At 47.7% G+C, this 18,264-nt stretch overlaps 1 protein-coding gene and 1 pseudogene across 3 annotated transcripts in view; one reads left to right on the top strand and one right to left on the bottom strand.

Annotated features, from left to right (window-relative positions):
- LOC146194153 (branched-chain alpha-ketoacid dehydrogenase kinase-like) overlaps positions 1 to 18,264 on the bottom strand; it is an 84,346-nt gene that overhangs the window by 59,040 nt on the left and 7,042 nt on the right. The window lies entirely within an intron of this gene.
- On the top strand, positions 9,381 to 11,281 carry LOC146194154 (uncharacterized; annotated as a pseudogene).

Genomic DNA, 18,264 nt, shown 5'->3' with positions numbered 1-18,264 from the left:
GTTAATGTGTCTGTTAGGCGTGTGAATTCACGTGTTGCAATTCGTCTTAGGCGCTATGTGCGCGCTGGAATCGCAGTTCTGCGCTTAACCCAAGTATAGTTGGAGTGATGCAGTAGTGCACATCATGTGTCAATGTGTCTGTTAGGCGTGTGAATTCACAAATTGCAATTCGTGTCATCTGCAATGTGCTCGCTGGAATCGCAGTTTTTCACTTAACCCACGCGCAGATCAGAGACTCGAACAGAATTGTAGGAGTGACGCGGTAGTGCACATCATGCGTTACTGTGTCTGTAAGGCGTACGAATTCACGTGTTGCAATATTTTAGCAGGTATGTGCAAGCTTGAGTCGCAGTTCTGCGCTTAACCCACGTGCAAATTAGAGATAAGAGTATTGTAGTTGGAGTGACGCTGTAGTGCACATCAGGTGTTACAGTGCCTGTAATGCATTGTGTGGATTCACTTGTTGCAATTTGTGTCAGGTGCTATGTGCACGCTTGAATCGGTTCTGTGCTTAACCCACGTGCAGATCGGAGATCAGAACACAATTGTATTTCGAGAGACGCGGCAATGCATATCATGTGTTACAGTGTCCGTTAGGCGTTGTAAGAATTCAGGTGTTGCAATTCGTTTTAGCCGCTATGTGCAAGCTTGAATCGGTGTTCTGCGCTTAACCCACGTGCAAATCAGAGATCAAAACAGAATTGTAGTTGGAGTGACACGGTATTGCACGTCATGTGGTGCAGTGTATGTTAGGCTGTGCATGAATTCACGTGTTGCAATTCGTTGTAGTTGCTATGTGCGAGCTTGAATCGCAGTTCTGCGCTTAACCCACGCTCAGATTAGAGATCAGAAAAGAATTGTATTTGGAGTGACGCGGTAATGCACATCATCTGTTACAGTATTTCAAGGCTTTCTGTGAATTCACATGTTGCAATTCGTGTCAGGTGCAATGTGCCCGCTTGAATAGCAGTTCTGCGCTTAATCCAAGTGCAGATCAGAGATCAGAATAAAATTGTAGCTGGAGTGACGCGGTACTGCACATCATGTGTTAAAGTGCCTGTAATGCGTTGTTCGGATTCACTTATTGCAATTCATGTCAGGTGCTATATGAGTGTTTGAATGGCAGTTCCGTGCTTAACCCACGTGCAGATCAGAGATCAGAACAGACTTGTATTTGGAGTGACGTGGTAATGCACATCATGTGTTAGTGTCTGTTAGGCGTTGTGAAAATTAGGGTGTTCCAATTCACTTTAGCTGCTATAGGGAACCAAAGCTGGAGTTTGCTCTGCAACGCCAGCGCTCGGTTTCCAGCGGAGAGAACAGACTTGTATTTGGAGTGACGTGGCAATGCACATCATGTGTTAGTGTCTGTTAGGCGTTGTGAAAATTAGGGTGTTCCAATTCACTTTAGCTGCTATAGGGAACCAAAGCTGGAGTTTGCTCTGCAACGCCAGCGCTCGGTTTCCAGCGGAGCGGAGAGGAACTACAAAACCTACGCGCATCCGCACCCGCGCTGCGCACAGCTGTCTGCGGAATCTGCGCAGCCTGCTCGCTCGGGAGCGCATGCTACAGGCAACCGCACGTGCACGCGGAGCGGGAGAAGGAGAGCGAGGACGAGAGGGGATGGAAGTGCGTCTGTGCGCGCAAAGCCGGCGCTCTTTGCTAGTGGGGTTTCTTATTTTTGCTTTTTTTCTGTGCCCCGGCTGACGTAGAGGCTGGCTGGAAGCATGTTTTTATTGGTGCCTTCCAAAGCGAGAAATTATGGTTGATCGTCGCGGACATTGTTTTCAATGAGCGCTTGTTGGTAGGATCAGACATTAAAAAAAAAAAACGTGAACGTGAATTCCTTGCTCGAAGGCAGACGCAAGCTAGAGGTATCTTGAAGGATTTGATGTCTCTGTCCATGTTGTTCACAGAATGAAGGGTCCAGCCATCTCATTGAGAATTGATACGCGTGTACACAGTGACGAGTGCTCCGGGTGCTGGTTGGGGAGCTTCCTTTCCATTTGTGACTGCTCACTTGAAAGGGGCCTATTCAACTCTTTGGGGACATGTTTTAGGCGATGCTACTGGCGCCGTGGTACCTGCTTTCGGCGCATTTAGGACGCGTTCCCTACAAAAACACAAAGCATGCAGCCTTACCCTTTGGTTTCTGCTGACAGCGGTCAAGGGGAGTTTGCTGCTGCGGCACTGACATCCGAAATCAATGACCTATCTACCTTTAATGATGAGGGGTTTCTTAACGACCTAGGTCACTGACGAGAAGCCGAGGCATGCCATTTTAGCGGCAGTTTCCTCTCTCCACGAGACGAAGAGCAGGGAAATGCCTGACGACTTTCCATGCAGGCGGGGATATCTCTCCACGGTAACCTTTGTATTCTTAATATTCCACAGCTATGCTGTGCAATTCCTAGTTCAGTTATCTCATCTAGCGAAGAACGGAAATCTGAGCTAGTTGGTGCATTGCAAGATCAAAAAACAGCGCGGCTACTTGGGACAAACAGAGAGGAGAATAACGGACAAGCGCTGACTAACAACTGAAGTTTATTTGAAAAAGGCACAGGTAATATACACTAGATTAGACTGATGCTTGTTTGGGAGTGCATGCGTCCTGGTTTTTGAGAAAAAAGTGTATATTACCTGTGCCTTTTTCGAATAAACTTCAGTTGTTAGTCAGCGCTTGTCCGTTATTCTCCTCTCTGTTTGTCCCAAGTAGCCGCGCTGTTTTTTGATCTCATCTAGCGAACACGCAGTTTTGAGCTCCTGAAGCAGGATCGCGCATGAGGATAGATCTAACGATTGACGTATGTGTTTTTCCTTTATAAGCGCCAAATGATGGCATTAATGACGCATAAATGTTTCTTGAGGCCGACTTGGTTCCGCGATGGCTGCTGCGGCACCGCCAGTGACAAACAGAGGTGCGAGATACGAGCGGTACGAGACCTAAAAAAAAAAAGCTGACAACCATTCAGTTACCGTTTCCACACAAGTTTTGCGAAGAAGCGCGCCGTCACCTTTTCATTCCAGTTTTTTTTTTCCCCTTTGTTCGAGCGCGACGGCGGCCAGAACGCGGCCGGAGGAGGAGAGAAACAACCGAGCGCGCGCGTGCAAACACGTGCTGGAAAGCAGCGCAGAGCAATCGACAGCATGCTTTTCAAGGCGCCGGGGAGCAGACGACGCGGCCGCATTACGCGGAGGTTTTGACTGGGTCTCCATGGAGGGCGCTGACGCACAGAGCGGCGCAGCGCCCCCTGGCCCAGGTTTACTCCCTTATGTGCGAACTTGAATCGCAGTTCTACTCTTAATCCACGTGCAAATCAGAGATCAGAACAGAATTGTAGTTGGAGTGACGCGGTAGTTCACGTGTTGCTGTGCATGTTAGGCATTATATAAATTCAGGTGTTGCAATACGTTTTAGCCGCTATGTGCGAGCTTGAATCGCAATTCGGTGCTTAACCCATGCTCAGCGAGATCAGAAAAGAATTGTATTTGGAGTGACGCGGTAATGCATATCATGTGTTACAGTGTCTGAAGGCGTGTGAATTCACGTGTTGCTTGAATCGCAGTTCTGCGCTCAATCCACGTGCAAATCAGAGATAAGACAAGAATTGTAGTTGGAGTGACACGGCAGTGCACATCATGTGTTACGGGGTCTGTTAGGTGTTGTGTGAATTCCAGTTTTGAAATTCGTCTTGAGCGCAATGTGCGCGCTTGAATCACAGTTCTGCGCTTAACCACGCTCAGATTAGAGATCAGAACAGAATTATAGTTGGAGTTACGCTGTAGTGCACATGATGTCAGTGTCTGTTAGGCATTGTATTTTTTCAGGTGTTGCAATTCGTTTTAGCAGCTACGCGCGAGCTTGAATCGCAGTTCTGCACTTAACCCACACTCAGACTAGAGATCAGCACAGAATTGTATTCGGAGTGAAGCGGTAATGCATATCATGTGTTAGTGTCTGTTAGGCGTGAGAATTCAGGTGTTGCAATTCGTTTTAGCCGCTATGTGCAAGCTTGAATCGCTGTTCTAAGCCTAACCCACATGCAAATCAGAGATCAAAACAGAATTGTAGTTGGAGTGACGCAGTAGTGCACGTCATGTGTTACAGTGTCTGTTAGGTGCTGTACGAATTCAGGTGTTGAAATTCGTTTTAGCCCTATGTGCGAGCTTGAATCGCAGTTCTGCGCTTAACCACGCTCAGATTAGAGATCAGAACAGAATTGTAGTTGGAGTGACGCGGGAGTGACGCGGTAATGCACATCGTGTGTTACAGTGTCTGTTAGGTGTTGTGAGAATTCAGGTGTTGCAATTCGTTTTAGCCCTTAAGTGCAAGCTTGAATCGCAGTTCTGCGCTTAACCTACGTGCAGATCAGAGATCAGAGCAGTATTGTAGTTGGAGTGATGCGGTAGTGCACATCTTGTGTTGCAGAGTAGGTTAGTCGTATGAATTTAGGTGTTGCAATTCGTTTTAGCTGCTATGTGCGAGCTTGAATCGCAGTTCTGTGCTTAACCAACGCTCAGATTAGAGATCAGAACAGAATTGAAGTTGGAGTGACGTGGTAGTGCACATCATGTGTTAGTATCTGTTAGGCGTATTTTTTCAGGTGTTGCAATTCGTTTTAGCAGCTATGTGCGAGCTTGAATCACAGTTCTGCGCTTAATCCACGCTCAGACTAGAGATCAGAAAAGAATTGTAGTTGGAGTGACGCGGTAATGCACATCATGTGTTACAGTGTTTGTTAGGCGTTGCGAGAGTTCAAGTGTTGCAATTCATTTTAGCCCTTAAGTGCAAGCTTGAATCGCAGTTCTGCGCTTAACCTAAGCTCAGATTAGAGATCAGAAAAGAATTGTATTTGGAGTGATGCGGTAATGCACATCATCCCAGGTAGCACCGAAACATTATAGCATTGTTAGAATTTCGTTTACATAGCAATGTTACATTTCTGGGGCTGAAACGTGCAGGCTAACTAAGAGGGTTCTACTTAAGTTGAGGACAACTCAGAGGGCTATGGAACGAAAAATGGTAGGGGTAACATTAAGAGATAGGAAGCGTGCAGAGTGGGCCAGAGAAATAACTCAAGTTACTGACATTCTAGTGGAAATTAAGAAGAAGAAATGGGCATGGGCAGGACATCTAGTGCGAAGAGAGGGTAACCGATGGCCGCTTAGGGTAACAAACTGGATTCCAAGGGAAGGAAAGTGTAGCAGGGGGCGGCAGGTGGGCGGATGAGGTTAAGAAGTTCGCAGGGGTAAAACGGATCCAGCTAGCACAGAACCGGGTTAATTGGAGAAATATGGGAGAGGCCTTCACCCTGCAGTGGGTATAGTCAGGCTGATGATGATGATGACATTTTTGTTTCAGTCGAATATTATTTTGATGTTGCTAACGTCCTTTTTCTAATGTTTTAGCAATGCCACACACAAATATTGACATAATGTCTCCATAAAAATTTGAACAACATAAATCTAATATACATGCAACATAAATGTAACATTCGTAAAAAACTAGAGCAATCTTGCACGAGCATATAAGCACACTGCTCGTGATGGTACACAGCTTCCACGCTTTACAGAGCCATCATCATCATGATGATTGACCTCAACTTAAGTAGAACTCTCTTGGTTAGCCTCCACGTTAGCTAACCAACGTGGGTTGGTTAGCCCAATACAGCACAACTCCATAATACACCACCATTCCTACACTCACCTCTGAGCATATAGCATACAGTGAACCTTTTATATCCATCGCCAACTGATGTTCCATGAGTGATAGTGGCGAATGGATAATAGGCAATCATCATCATCATCAGCCCGACTATTCCTACTGCTGGGCGAAGGCCTCTCCCACATTTCTCCAATTAACCCGGTTCTGTGCTAGCTGCATCCACTTGACCCCTGCAAACTTCTTAACCTCATCCGCCCACCTAACTTTCTGCCGCCGCCTGCTACGCTTTCCTTCCCTTGGAATCCAGTTTGTTACCCTAAGCGACCATCGGTTATCCTCTCTTCGCACTACGTGTTCCGCCCATGCCCATTTCTTCTTCTTAATTTCCAATAGAATGTCAGTAACTTGAGTTATTTCTCTGACCCAATCTGCACGCTTATCTCTTACTGTTACCCCTACCCTTTTACGTTCCATAGCCCTCTGCATTGTCCTCAACTTAAGAAGAACCCTCTTGGTTAGCCTCCACGTTTCAGCCCCATAGGTGAGTACAGCTAAGATGCAACTGTTGTATACTTTCCTCTTGAGCGATACCAGTAATCTGCTAGTCATAATCTGTGAGTGCTTGCCAAATGCGCTCCATCCAAATCTTATTTTTCTTGTTATTTCTTTTTCATGGTCAGAATCTGCGGTTACTACCTGTCCCAAGTAGACATATTCGCCTATTACTTCCAGTGCTTCGTTACCTAACGTAAATTGCTGTTCCTTCCCCGAGGCTGTTGAACATTACCTTAGTCTTCTGCATATTGATTTTCAAGCCTACCTTTCTACTTTTCCTCTCTTGGTCATCAATCATTATTTGCAGTTCATCCCCCGAGTTACTTAGCAAGGCAATGTCATCAGCAAATCGCAGATTACTCAGGTATTCTCCATTTACCCTTATCCCTAACTGCTCCCATTCCAAGTCTTTGAATACTTCCTCTAAACAAGCTGTGAATAGTACTGGGGAGATTGTGTCTCCTTGCCTAACACCTTTCTTCATGGGAATATTTTTACTTTCTTTATGCAGAACTATGGTTGCTGTTCAGCCACTATATATATCTTCCAGCCCTTTCACGTACGGCTCGTCTATCCCCTGATTTCGCAATGCCTGCATCACCATCGAGGTTTCAACTGAGTCAAATGCTTTTTCGTAATCAATGAATGCTATGTATAAGGGCTGGTTATATTCCGAGCATTTTTCTATCACCTGGTTGATGGTATGGATATGATCGATAGTAGAGTACCGTTTCCGAAAACCTGCTTGATATTTTGCTTGATTGCAATCTAAAGTTTTCCTGATTCTATTAGTGATTGCCTTAGTTAATACCTTATACGTAACAGACAGCAAGCTGATTGGTTTGTAATTTTTAAGGTGCTTAGTGTCCCCTTACTAATGAATGAAGATAATTTTTGCATTCTTTCATGGTTCCGGTACCGTCGATGACACCAGGCACTGCGTATACTGGGTGGCCAGTTTTTCTAGCACTATATCCCCCTGTCCTTCAACAAATCTATAGTTATCTGATCCTCTCCAGCTGCTTTCCCCCTTTTCATAGTTTCTAATACTTTCTTGACCTCTTCCTTCGTCACTGGTGGAACGTGCGACTGTTTTTCCCTACCGCCAATCTCAATACGGTCCTGACTACTTTGGCTACTGTAGAGATCTGTATAGAACTCCTCGTGATGACGTTGCCCACCCTATCCCTTAGCGCATACATCTGGTTTTTGCTTATGCCCAATTTCTTCACCGCTTTAAGGCTTCCCCCGTTCTTTACGGCATACTCAATTGTCTCCATGTTATACTTCCTTATACCGGCCAACTTGCGCTTATTGATTAGCTATGATATCTCGGCCAATTCTATGTGGTATGTTCGATTGGAAACTCATACACTGGCATTTCCTAATCAAATCTTTCGTATCCTTAGACAGCTTATCGGTATTCTCTCTAACTATCCTACCGCCTACTTCTGCAGTGCTCTCAGTAATGATATCTCTGAAATTATTGTTCATTGCTTCTAGGGTAATGTCGCCATCCTCAGTTAGAGCTGAATATCTATTCTGTAGCGAGATCCTGAGCTCTTCTGCCCCCCCCCCCCCCCCTCACCGCTAACTCTTTGATGGGTTTCTTTCTTACTAATCTGTTGCGTTCCTTCTTCAGATTTAGGCTAATTTGGAACCTCACCATCCTGTGGTCACTACATCGCACTTTCCTGATTACCTCTACATCTTGCATAATGGCGGGGGTTGGACACAGTATGAAGTCATTTTCATTTTAGTTTCCCCGTTAGGACTTTTTCATGTCCATTTCCGGTTCTTCCGTTTGCTGAAGAAGGTATTCATGATTCGTAAGTTATTGCGCTCTGCAAACTCAACTAGCAATTCCCCCCTGCTATTCCTAAGAGACAATGCCATAGACACCTACTGCCTGGTCTTCTGCCTGCTTTTTCCCTACCTTGGCATTGAAGTTGCCCATTATTATACTATACTGCATCTTTACGTTTCGCATTGCCAATTCTACATCATCGTAGAAGCTTTCAACTGCCTGGTCATCATAACTACATGTAGGTGCATAGGCCTGCACAACCTTCAGTTTTTACCGCTTATTAAGCCTAATTGCGATGCCTGCCGCCCTCCCAATAATACTATAGAATTCATCTATATTACCCGCCATATACTTATTGACAAGGAAACCTACTCCTAGCTCTCGCCACTCCGGTAAACCTCGATAACACAGTACATGCCCATCCTTCAGCACAGTATATGCCTCATTCAGCCTCCTAACCTCAGTTAGCACTATGACATCCCATTTAATGCCCTCTAGTTCCTCTAACAGCACTGCTAAACTAGCCTCACTAGTTAGTATTCTAGCATTAAACGTTGGCACGGTCAGTTTTTAACGGCGGTCTGTCCGGAGCCGGAGATTCTTAGCACTCCCCGCAGCATCAAAGGTCTGATCACCGCCGTGGTCAGTTGTTCCGCAACCGCCGATGACTGAGGGGCGAGGTTTTATAGGACTAATCAAGGGAGGTTGCGGCCAGTCACTGCACCAGGGTGGCCAACTCCTGTTCTGGGTTGAGTGCGTTGCCGGAGGTGTTCACTGGCTTCACGTCGCAATCCAAACCTGTTTATGCAATTCCGTCATTACGCAGATTCTTTTTACTGTTAAACCCCTACCTAAGAACATGCACCCTACGCACCACGAGGGAAGGCGCAAGGCGAGAGCCCGCGCCTTACACGCCAAATAAAAGGACTACCCCACGGCCGCTTACATGGACGCGGCGGAATATCTAATACCGCACAAAGCGTACGTGATAGGCGCAGTGACCGGGACCGGTTCGCCCCTAACAGCCGCCACGATATACACCACCTCCTCCGAGACGGCGGAGGAAGTGGCCATAGCATTAGCTATAGCCAACACCTCAGCTGACATTATTTTCAGTGATTCCAAAACAGCCATATGCAACTTTGCGAGGGGCTGCGTCTCCCCCACCTCCCTCCAAATCCTCACAAGCACCCACCACACCCCCCCCAAGGGAGATCGAGTTGTTATGGGTTCCGGCCCACTCGGGCAACCCGGGGAACGAAGCAGCCCATGATTACACCCGAGGTTTCGTTGGCCGGGCAGTGGGCTCCTCTGACAAGTTTCTCAAAAGATGGCCTGACCTCGTTTCACGACATGACACACCACTTTCGCCTCGAAAGACGCATCTTCCCTCCACCGCATAAATTGCTCACAAAGACCCAGGAGACCACATGGCGTCGCTTGCAAACCCATTCCCACCCCAACCCGGCGGTACTTTCGCTCATGTACCCCGGGCTATACTCCCCCCAGAGTAACAAGTGCAGCGACAGAGCCACACTAGACCACATCCTGTGGAACTGTCTGGAGGATCCACCTCCCTCGGACCTAATTCAGCTCCTAACTTCCGAGCAGTGGGAGGCCGTGCTGCTCAGCTCCAACCCGGAGATCCAACTCCGGGCAGTGGAGCGGGCCAACGAGGTCGCGGTTAGCCACGGGCTGACGGCCATATAGCGCGACCAAGAACTCACCTTGAACCACTTTCTGCCGGTGAATAAATGTTTTCCAATCCAATCCAATCTATGGACTTGCTCTCACATTTCTTTAGACTTCATCGTGCTATTTTTTAATGTAACATACGTCTGCCAATAATTTTTTTTTCAGCATTTCAACAAATAAGCCGTGTTTTGCTCTTGCCTTCTTAAATGCTATCAGGTTTTCATATGTTGGGTGTCTGTGGAAAGTTTCCCAGGCCTTATTTTGTTTCTTTTTTGCATCTTGGCATTCTAGTGTATGCCATATCTTATGATTTTGATGCACAACTCCAGAGGATTGCGGGATAGAAAAGCGGGCTGCATTTATTATACATTTCGTGAATCTCTCATTTAATTCTACACTCAGCTCTTCTGAAAATACTATCTCTAGGCTGGCTTCAGACTGGGAAAGCAGCCAATCGGCTAAGTGGAGCTTCCACCGCTGTGGTTTGTTCAGGATGATTTTGGTGATGATGACAAGTTGATTAGTACTGGTAGGTGATCACTCCCATTTGGGTTATCTAAAACTCCCCATTTAAAATCATTAAACACCGAAGGTGAACAAATAGATAGATCTACAACACTAACTTTTCCCGTGCTTGGAGAGCAGTAGGACGATTTACTGGTGTTTGCTTGCTTCTTGCTTGCTTCATCTTGCAGGCAAGCAATAAGCATTATGTACATTGGTTCAGAAGTGACGATTGTTATTTGCTGCTGCTGCCGGACCCGAAGCGCTTTTTGTGTGCTTTTTTTCTGTTTTCTACATTCTTTCAAAGTTTTATTAATACTATCTGGTGACGTGGAGACCAACCCTGGCCCTGGAAAAACTGAACAAATGTTGACAGAACTGCTAGCAGGGCAAACGCGACTAAGCCAAGATATGGCAAGTCTGACCGCTAAAATTGATGCATTTGAGGATAGGATCTCAAAAATAGAAGCATGGGCGTCGGCCGCCGCTAAAGTCGACCAGCGCGTGCTTACTTTAGAAGAAACAGTCGCCGATCTTAGGAAAGCCATTAAGCAACATGACAAGAAAAATGATGATTTAGAGAACCGATCACGTCGGAACAACTTAATAATCTATGGCCTCCCTGAACCGTTGGTTGAAACACCTGAGCAGCTCCTTGCCTCTGTATTGGAGTTGTTCTCCACCAAATTGAAAATCAAATGCGTCTGTATTGAGCGCTGTCACACACTCGGTGCACAAAAAGATGAAGTGAGACCTGTAATTTTGAAATTACTTGATTCCAGAGCGAAGGCCATAATTCAAAAGAATGCTTTTAAACTCAAAGGTTCAGACACGCATATCAGTTAAGATTTTTCTTTTCGCGTGCGACAGATACGTAGAGCACTCTGGGATAATTCCGTTGAGCTTAGGAAGGATGCAAAAAAATTTCGACTCAGCTTTGACACCCTGATAGTGGATAGCATCTGTTACTCCTGGGATGATATTAGCAAGTCGATTATTAAAATCTCCCCTAACGTACCTGCCAGCAACACAGAGTGACTTCGTAATGAGCACAACCTAACACTTTTGAATGTAAATGCCCGCAGCCTAATGAATAAGTTAGCGGATTTTAATTGGCTAATTGAATGCTATCAACCATCATTAATCTGTGTCGCAGAGACTTGGCTTAACGACTCGGTTACGGAAGGAGAGTTTGTGCCCCCTAATTACTCTGTCTTACTATGTGACAGGGCACTTGTTAGGGGTGGGGGCGTAGCCCTATTTATTAAAAAAAGGCATTGATTTCGTTCTGCTGCCAGACCTTCCTAACACCGAGTCGGTTTGGTGCAAATTGGTGATGGATGGCTTTGTTGTGGCTGTAGGCGCTTTATACCGGTCTCCCAATTCCGATAATGTTTTTCCCGATTGTTGTGATTATATGCTAAAGCACAAGCTTCATGACTGTAAATTGATCCTTGTTGTGATTTCAATACACCTTGTATTGACTGGAATAAGATATCTCCAAACGGTCGCGACAGGCCAATTTGTGACGCCCTTATTGACATGGCCTTGGCTCTAGATTTGACACAGGTTGTAGTCAGCGCTACCCGTGAGAACTCAATTCTTGACCTCATTTTTGTTAATCAACAGTTATTACAAAATGGTTACAACTGTCAAATCGTGGAGGGCCTGTCCGATCACAAGGGTGTTCTGCTGAAGTTTGGTGTCGCTTGTGAGCCCAAAAGGCCTGATTTCCAGATTGTTAAAGATTTTGCTCGTGCTGATGACAGTTCTATTGTTCATGTTTTAGAGTCTTCTTATGATTTGTTTCTTCACCGTAGTGGCATTTGCGGTGTTGATGAGTTGTTTCACAAATTTTGCAACATTATCGAAGAATGCATCTCACAATTCGTTCCCCAAAAGTGTATAAAGCGCAACGCGAAGCACCCGTGGTACAACAGGGACATTATACATCTCATTAGGCGCATAAAAAGACTCCGGAAATGCAGAAACATAAGCCAGAGTAGCCGCTGCTCTTTAAAGCAAAAGCTTCAAAGTGAACTAAAAACAAAATGCACGAAGCCAGAAACTTTTATTTCAATAGAACATTATCAACATTCATGACAGAAAACCCAAGAAAGTTTTGGAAAACGGTACTTCCAACTGGTCATGACACTTCTTCATTCACTATTAACGACCATCCTTCATCTGATCCTCAGATTATTTCAGAAGCCTTCAATAATTATTTCCAGTCAGTATTTTGTCCGGTTGATGGTATTAAACCCCTTTTTCATGCCAGTAACACCTTGCCAGAACTTCCTCCCCTTATTATAACCTGCGCTGGAGTTCATAACCTATTGCTATCAATTGATACTGATACGTGGCAAGGCTAGTCCACGAAAGTTAGTCCAGGCTGGCACCGCACACAGAACACAGAAACACAGCAGCGTCGACCTTATTCTAGCATCAATCGTTGCTACCACTTTGTCTTCTTCTGTGTCACTGTTGCTGATCGTTTTCATCTTCAACTTCCAGCGATGCAGGGCATATATGTCACATTACCCCCCCACGAAAAGCACAGTCCCAGTGCGCACTAGGACGAAGTACTACAGGGGTAATACGGCTTCATCCGGGCGGCATGAACAATCTCGGTGCGTGGCATAGAGGACTGTTGCGGCGGATGTGCAGGGGCGATCTCGTATGTCACAGGAGTAACTGGCCGTAAAACACGGTAGGGTCCTGCGTATCGTGGCAAGAGCTTCTCACACATCCCTACTTTACGAGCGGGAGTCCAGAGCAAGACGAGAGAGCCTGGAGAGTAGTGGACATCCCAGTGGCGAGAATCATGGCGCCGTTTTTGAGAACTTTGCGAGGAAGCTAGTCGGCGGCGAGCGATAACACAGGCGGCGTCAGCTCGGGAGATGGCGTCACGAACGTAGGAACTGGCGTTAGCGGTGGGAGGCAGTACGCTGTCAAACGGAAGGGGAGGGTCACGGCCGTATAGAAGATAAAAGGGTGAGTAGCCCATTGTGTCGTGACGAGAGGAATTGTACGCAAACGTTACAAACGGCAAAGTAATATCCCAGTCACGGTGATCATCCGAGACATACATTGACAGCATGTCCGTGAGCGTGCAGTTGAGGCGTTCAGTGAGGCCGTTCGTTTGTGGATGGTAAGCGGTGGTAAAAGAGTGCTTGATGGAGCAACACCGAAGAATTTCGTCGACTACTCGAGCAAGAAAGCAACGGCCACGGTCAGTGAGCAGCTGGCGTGGAGCACCATGGAGCAGGATGACGTCGTGCAGAAGAAACGCAGCCACGTCAGTTGCACAGCTGGTCGGTATCGCTCGGGTGACAGCGTAGCGCGTAGTATAATCCGTGGCCACTGCAATCCATTTATTCCCCGACGCAGAAAGTGGGAAAGGCCCGAGAAGGTCAAGACCAACTCGGGAAAACGGGTCTACTGGGATGTCGATCGGCTGCAGGGATCCAGCTGGCATAACCAAAGGCTTCTTCCGTCGCTGACACCGGTCACAACAAGCCACGTAACGACGGACAGAGCGATGGAGGCCTGGCCAAAAGAAGCGGCGGCGGACGCTGTCGTACGTACGAGATACGCCAAGATGACCCGCTGCAGGTGCGTCGTGCAGCTGTTGAACGGTGGTACGCAGGTGTTCGGGGACTATGAGCAGAAGCTCGGTGCCATCTGGTCGCATATTCCGTCGGTATAAGGTGCCATTGTGGAGCACAAACAGAGCTAGGGTAGCGTCAAAGTTGTCAGTGCTGAGGCGATTGATAATGCTGCTAAGCTTCGGATCTAAGCACTGCTCATGGCGAATGTTTGAAAGGTCAGAGATGGCCAACACATATGTGTCATCGTCACACTCGCTCGCAGGTGGTGGATCTACCGGGTTGCGGGACAGGCAATCGGCGTCAGCGTGCAGCCGGCAAGACTTGTGGATGACAGAAAAAGTGTATTCCTGAAGGCGGAGGGCCCAACGGCCCAGGCGACCAGTAGGGTCCTTCAGCGTAGAAAGCCAGCATAAGGCATGGTGGTCTGTGATGACGGAGAACGGGCGGCCAAACAAGTAAGGGCGAAACTTTGTAATGGCCCACACGAGGGCTAAGCACTCACGTTCTGTGATCGAGTAATTCCGTTCAGCTGCAGAAAGGAGGCGACTAGCATAAGCAATGACGCGAGTGTGACCCATCTGCTGTTGAGCGAGTATGGCACCAATACCGTGACCACTGGTGTCGGTGCGTACCTCCGTCGGGGCCGAGGGATTGAAGTGTGCCAGGACGGGCGGGTTGGTGAGGGCTGCAATGAGCGCAGAAAAGGCTTGAGATTGTTCTTGGTCCCAGCAAAATGGAGTGTCGTTCTTCAAAAGATTGGTGAGTGGTCGAGCCGTCTCCGCGAAGTTGGGTACAAACCGCCGAAAATAGGAGCAAAGCCCAAGAAAACTATGTACGTCACTGGTACAACGGGGTGTAGGAAATGCACTTACAGCACGTATTTTGTCTGAATCGGGTTGAACGCCACGGGCGTCGACCACATGACCGAGCACCTTGAGTTCACGTCGACCGAAGCTACATTTCTTCCAGTTCAGCTGAAGGCCAGCTCTTCGGAAGACGCCAAGAATGGCATCAAAGCGATGGAGATGGCTCTCGAATGTAGAGGAAAATACAATGACGTCATTGAGATAGCACAAGCACGTCGTCCATTTCAAGCCGCGCAGGAGAGAGTCCATCATGCGCTCGAATGTTGCGGGCACATTACACAAGCCGAAAGGCATCACCTTGAATTGATACAGGCCATCGGGAGTGACGAAGGCGGTCTTCTCCCGGTCCCGTTCGTCGACTGCGATCTGCCAATAACCGGAACGAAGATCAATGGAAGAGAAATAGCTGGCACCGTGCAAGCAGTCGAGGGCATCATCTATCCTGGGGAGCGGGTAAACGTCTTTCTTTGTAATTTTGTTGAGGTGTCGGTAATCAACGCAGAAACTCCAGGTATTGTCCTTCTTTTTGACAAGCACGACAGGCGACGCCCAGGGACTGCTCGAAGGCTCTATAATGTTTTTGCTAATATCTTGTCCGCTTCATCTTGTATGACGCGTCGTTCTGAAATGGCGACTCGATAAGGTCTTCTGTGAATTGGGCGGGCGTCTCCGGTGTCGATACGATGTGTAACGAGGGACGTTTGTCCTAAGGGGCGGTCAAAAAAATAAAAAATATCGCTGTACGAATTCAGAAGACTCGTAAGTGCTGTAGCACGGTCAGGGCGCAAATTAGGTGCAACCATTCCTGATATGCGAGCCTCCGGAGATGGGGACGGTGCAGGTCGTGTCGACACTTTAGCAGTAGGGTCAGGCAAAAGAGCGGCAACTGTGACATCAGACAGTGGGGTCAGTTCGGTGAGAGTAATGCCCTCAGGAAGAACGTGCACAAAAAGGCCGAAGTTCAAGACTGGAATATAAGCGTTATTTTCTATGTGCACGATGTTATGAGGGAGAGCGATTCTACGCTGCAGTGTCACGTCGGTTATGGGGCAAACAACGTAGTCGCCATCAGGAACGGAGGGGAAAGGCGTCATGAGCACATACACTGCAGCTTCTGGTGGCAGACGAGTAAATGTAGAGGAGCGGAGACGGAGCGTTGAAGTATCAGAGGCCTGTTTGTCAGGACAGAGTGGCAGGTCCAGATGAAGCAGTCCAGAAGAACAGTCAATGAGCGCGGAATGTGCAGTTAAAAAGTCGAGTCCTAATATAAAGTTGTGAGGGCAACTGGTGAGGACTGTAAATAGCACAGGGATATGGCGGTCGGCAATGGTGATTCTCACAGTACACATACCAATCACAGTAGCTGTGTTGCCATCAGCAACACGAACGGTAGATGAGGGAGCGGGTGTGAGGACTTTGTTGAGGCGTTGACGGAGCGAGGAACTGAGGACGGAAATGTGGGCGCCAGTGTCAATAAGGGCCCAAACTGAGACTCCGTCCACAAGAGTGTCAATGAGATTATGTCTGGGTGCGAGGGTCAGTTCCGAGTTGACAGTCCGGGTCGGTAATGCAGCGTCACTTCCGGGCGCTGCATTCGCTAGTTTCCAGAGTAGGTGCCGGCGTATGATTGAGAGGAGCCGCGACGAGGTAGCGGTGAACGGGATCGATGAGCCCGGGGAGATGGAGATCGGCTGTAGCGACGAGCAGTTGGGACGGTTTCGGTGCGAGGTTCATCTGGTTGAGGAGGAGAGTGTGTAGGTCGATCATAGGCGGAGCGGGGCTCCTCTGGTGGGGCGACAAAGTGTCGAGGTCCATAGTAATACCGACGGTCAGCGTTGTAATAAAAGCGAGGGGTGGGGAAAGTACGGCTACGGCAATACCGCGAAGTGTGGCCGGCTCGACAGCAAATGAAGCAGATTGGCCTGTCATCTGAGGTGCGCCACTCTGCAGGGTTGTGACCAAGGTAGCGACGTGGGGAGGCTGTGCTGGCGGTTGTAGCAACCACTAAAGGAACAGGGTGTGATGGTGGCGGGGGCGGCACGGAGCTAGAGGAGAGGCCGATGTTTGCAAGTTCCTGGCGGACAACAGCCTGTATCATGGCAACGGTGTCGGGCAGCGGAGACGAGAGTGGTGCAGGAGTTAGGGCCTCAAGTTCTCTGTGGACGATCCGAGTCACTGTCGTGGGATGGGAGGGTTGGTGCAAAGGGGCCAGGTCATCGCAGGATGAGGTAGCCGCTGTGTTCGGAAGACGCTCAAAGCGATGTACGAGACGTCTTTGTTTAGCCTGCTCGAATTTTCGGCAGACTTGGAGCACCGAGTCGACGGTAGAGCAATCCATGCAGAATAGGATGTGGAATGCATCATCCGCGATACCCTTGGGAATATGCCCTACCTAGTCACTTTCCGGCATGGAGGTGTTAATCTTGCGACACAACGCAAGCACATCCTGAATGTAGGCGAGGTAGGACTCCGTGGGGGATTGAACACGAGAAGAAAGTTCCGTTTTTGGAGCCAGAGCGCGTCCAATTGGTTTCCCGAAAAAGTCCTTAAGCTTGCGCTTGCAGGTAGCTCTTGTTCGTGGTTTTGAAACCATGTTCGAGCTGTTCCCGCCAAATAAAATATGATGTTAGCGAGCATGATGGTGGCGTCCCAGTGGTTGTTGCGGCTGCAGCGCTCATACTCATCAAGCCAATCGTCAACGTCTGGATTGTCGTCGCCATTGAAGACGGGAGGGTGGCGTATTTTCGTTAGAACAACTGGCTGAGCCGATGTTCCCGCGGTGGTAGGGGCTGTTTGGGAGGTCATCGTGGCCGTTTGAGACGTGGTTGTGATCTCAGGTAGGTGGCGGCCGCTATCCAGCTTTTGGCAGCGTAAATGGACTAATCGGCACGTACGGGGATCTTGATTCACCTCCACCAAGATGATACGTGACAAGGCTAGTCCACGAAGGTTAGTCCAGGCTGGCACCGCACACAGAACACAGAAACACAGCAGCGTCGATCTTATTCTAGCATCAATCGTTACTACCACTTTGTCTTCTTCCGTGTCACTGTTGCTGATCGTTTTCATCTTCAACTTCCAGCGATGCAGGGCATATATGTCACAATACGACTAAAAGTTCTGGAGCAGACGGAGTGCCAAGCGTATTTTTAAAACGGTACTTTAAATGAAACACCCGTTACTTAAGGATAATATTCAATAAATCCCTCGACACATCAACTGTTCCGCAAGTTTGGGAACATGCAAACATCATTCCTGTCTTCAAATCTGGCAACAAACATCTAATCACTAACTACATACCTATATCACTGTTGTCCACTTGTTGCAAACTTCTCGAACACATCATTCACAAGCACATCATTCAGTATTTATCGGCGAATAACTTTCTGTCACCGCAACAGCATGGGTTTCGAGCAGGATTTTCTACAACAACACAATTATTAGAATTCTCGCATGATATAGCCTTAACACTAAACGACCACGGTCAGCTTGATGCCATCTTCATCGATTACTCAAAAGCATTCGACACGGTAAGCCATAAAAAACTACTCCTGAAACTAG

This window comes from Amblyomma maculatum, chromosome 3, assembly GCF_055883805.1.
Source record: "Amblyomma maculatum isolate TAMU_Amacu chromosome 3, ASM5588380v1, whole genome shotgun sequence".
In the NCBI taxonomy this organism is placed as follows: Eukaryota; Metazoa; Arthropoda; class Arachnida; order Ixodida; family Ixodidae; genus Amblyomma; species Amblyomma maculatum.
This window is presented reverse-complemented; position numbering and strand designations above follow the sequence as displayed.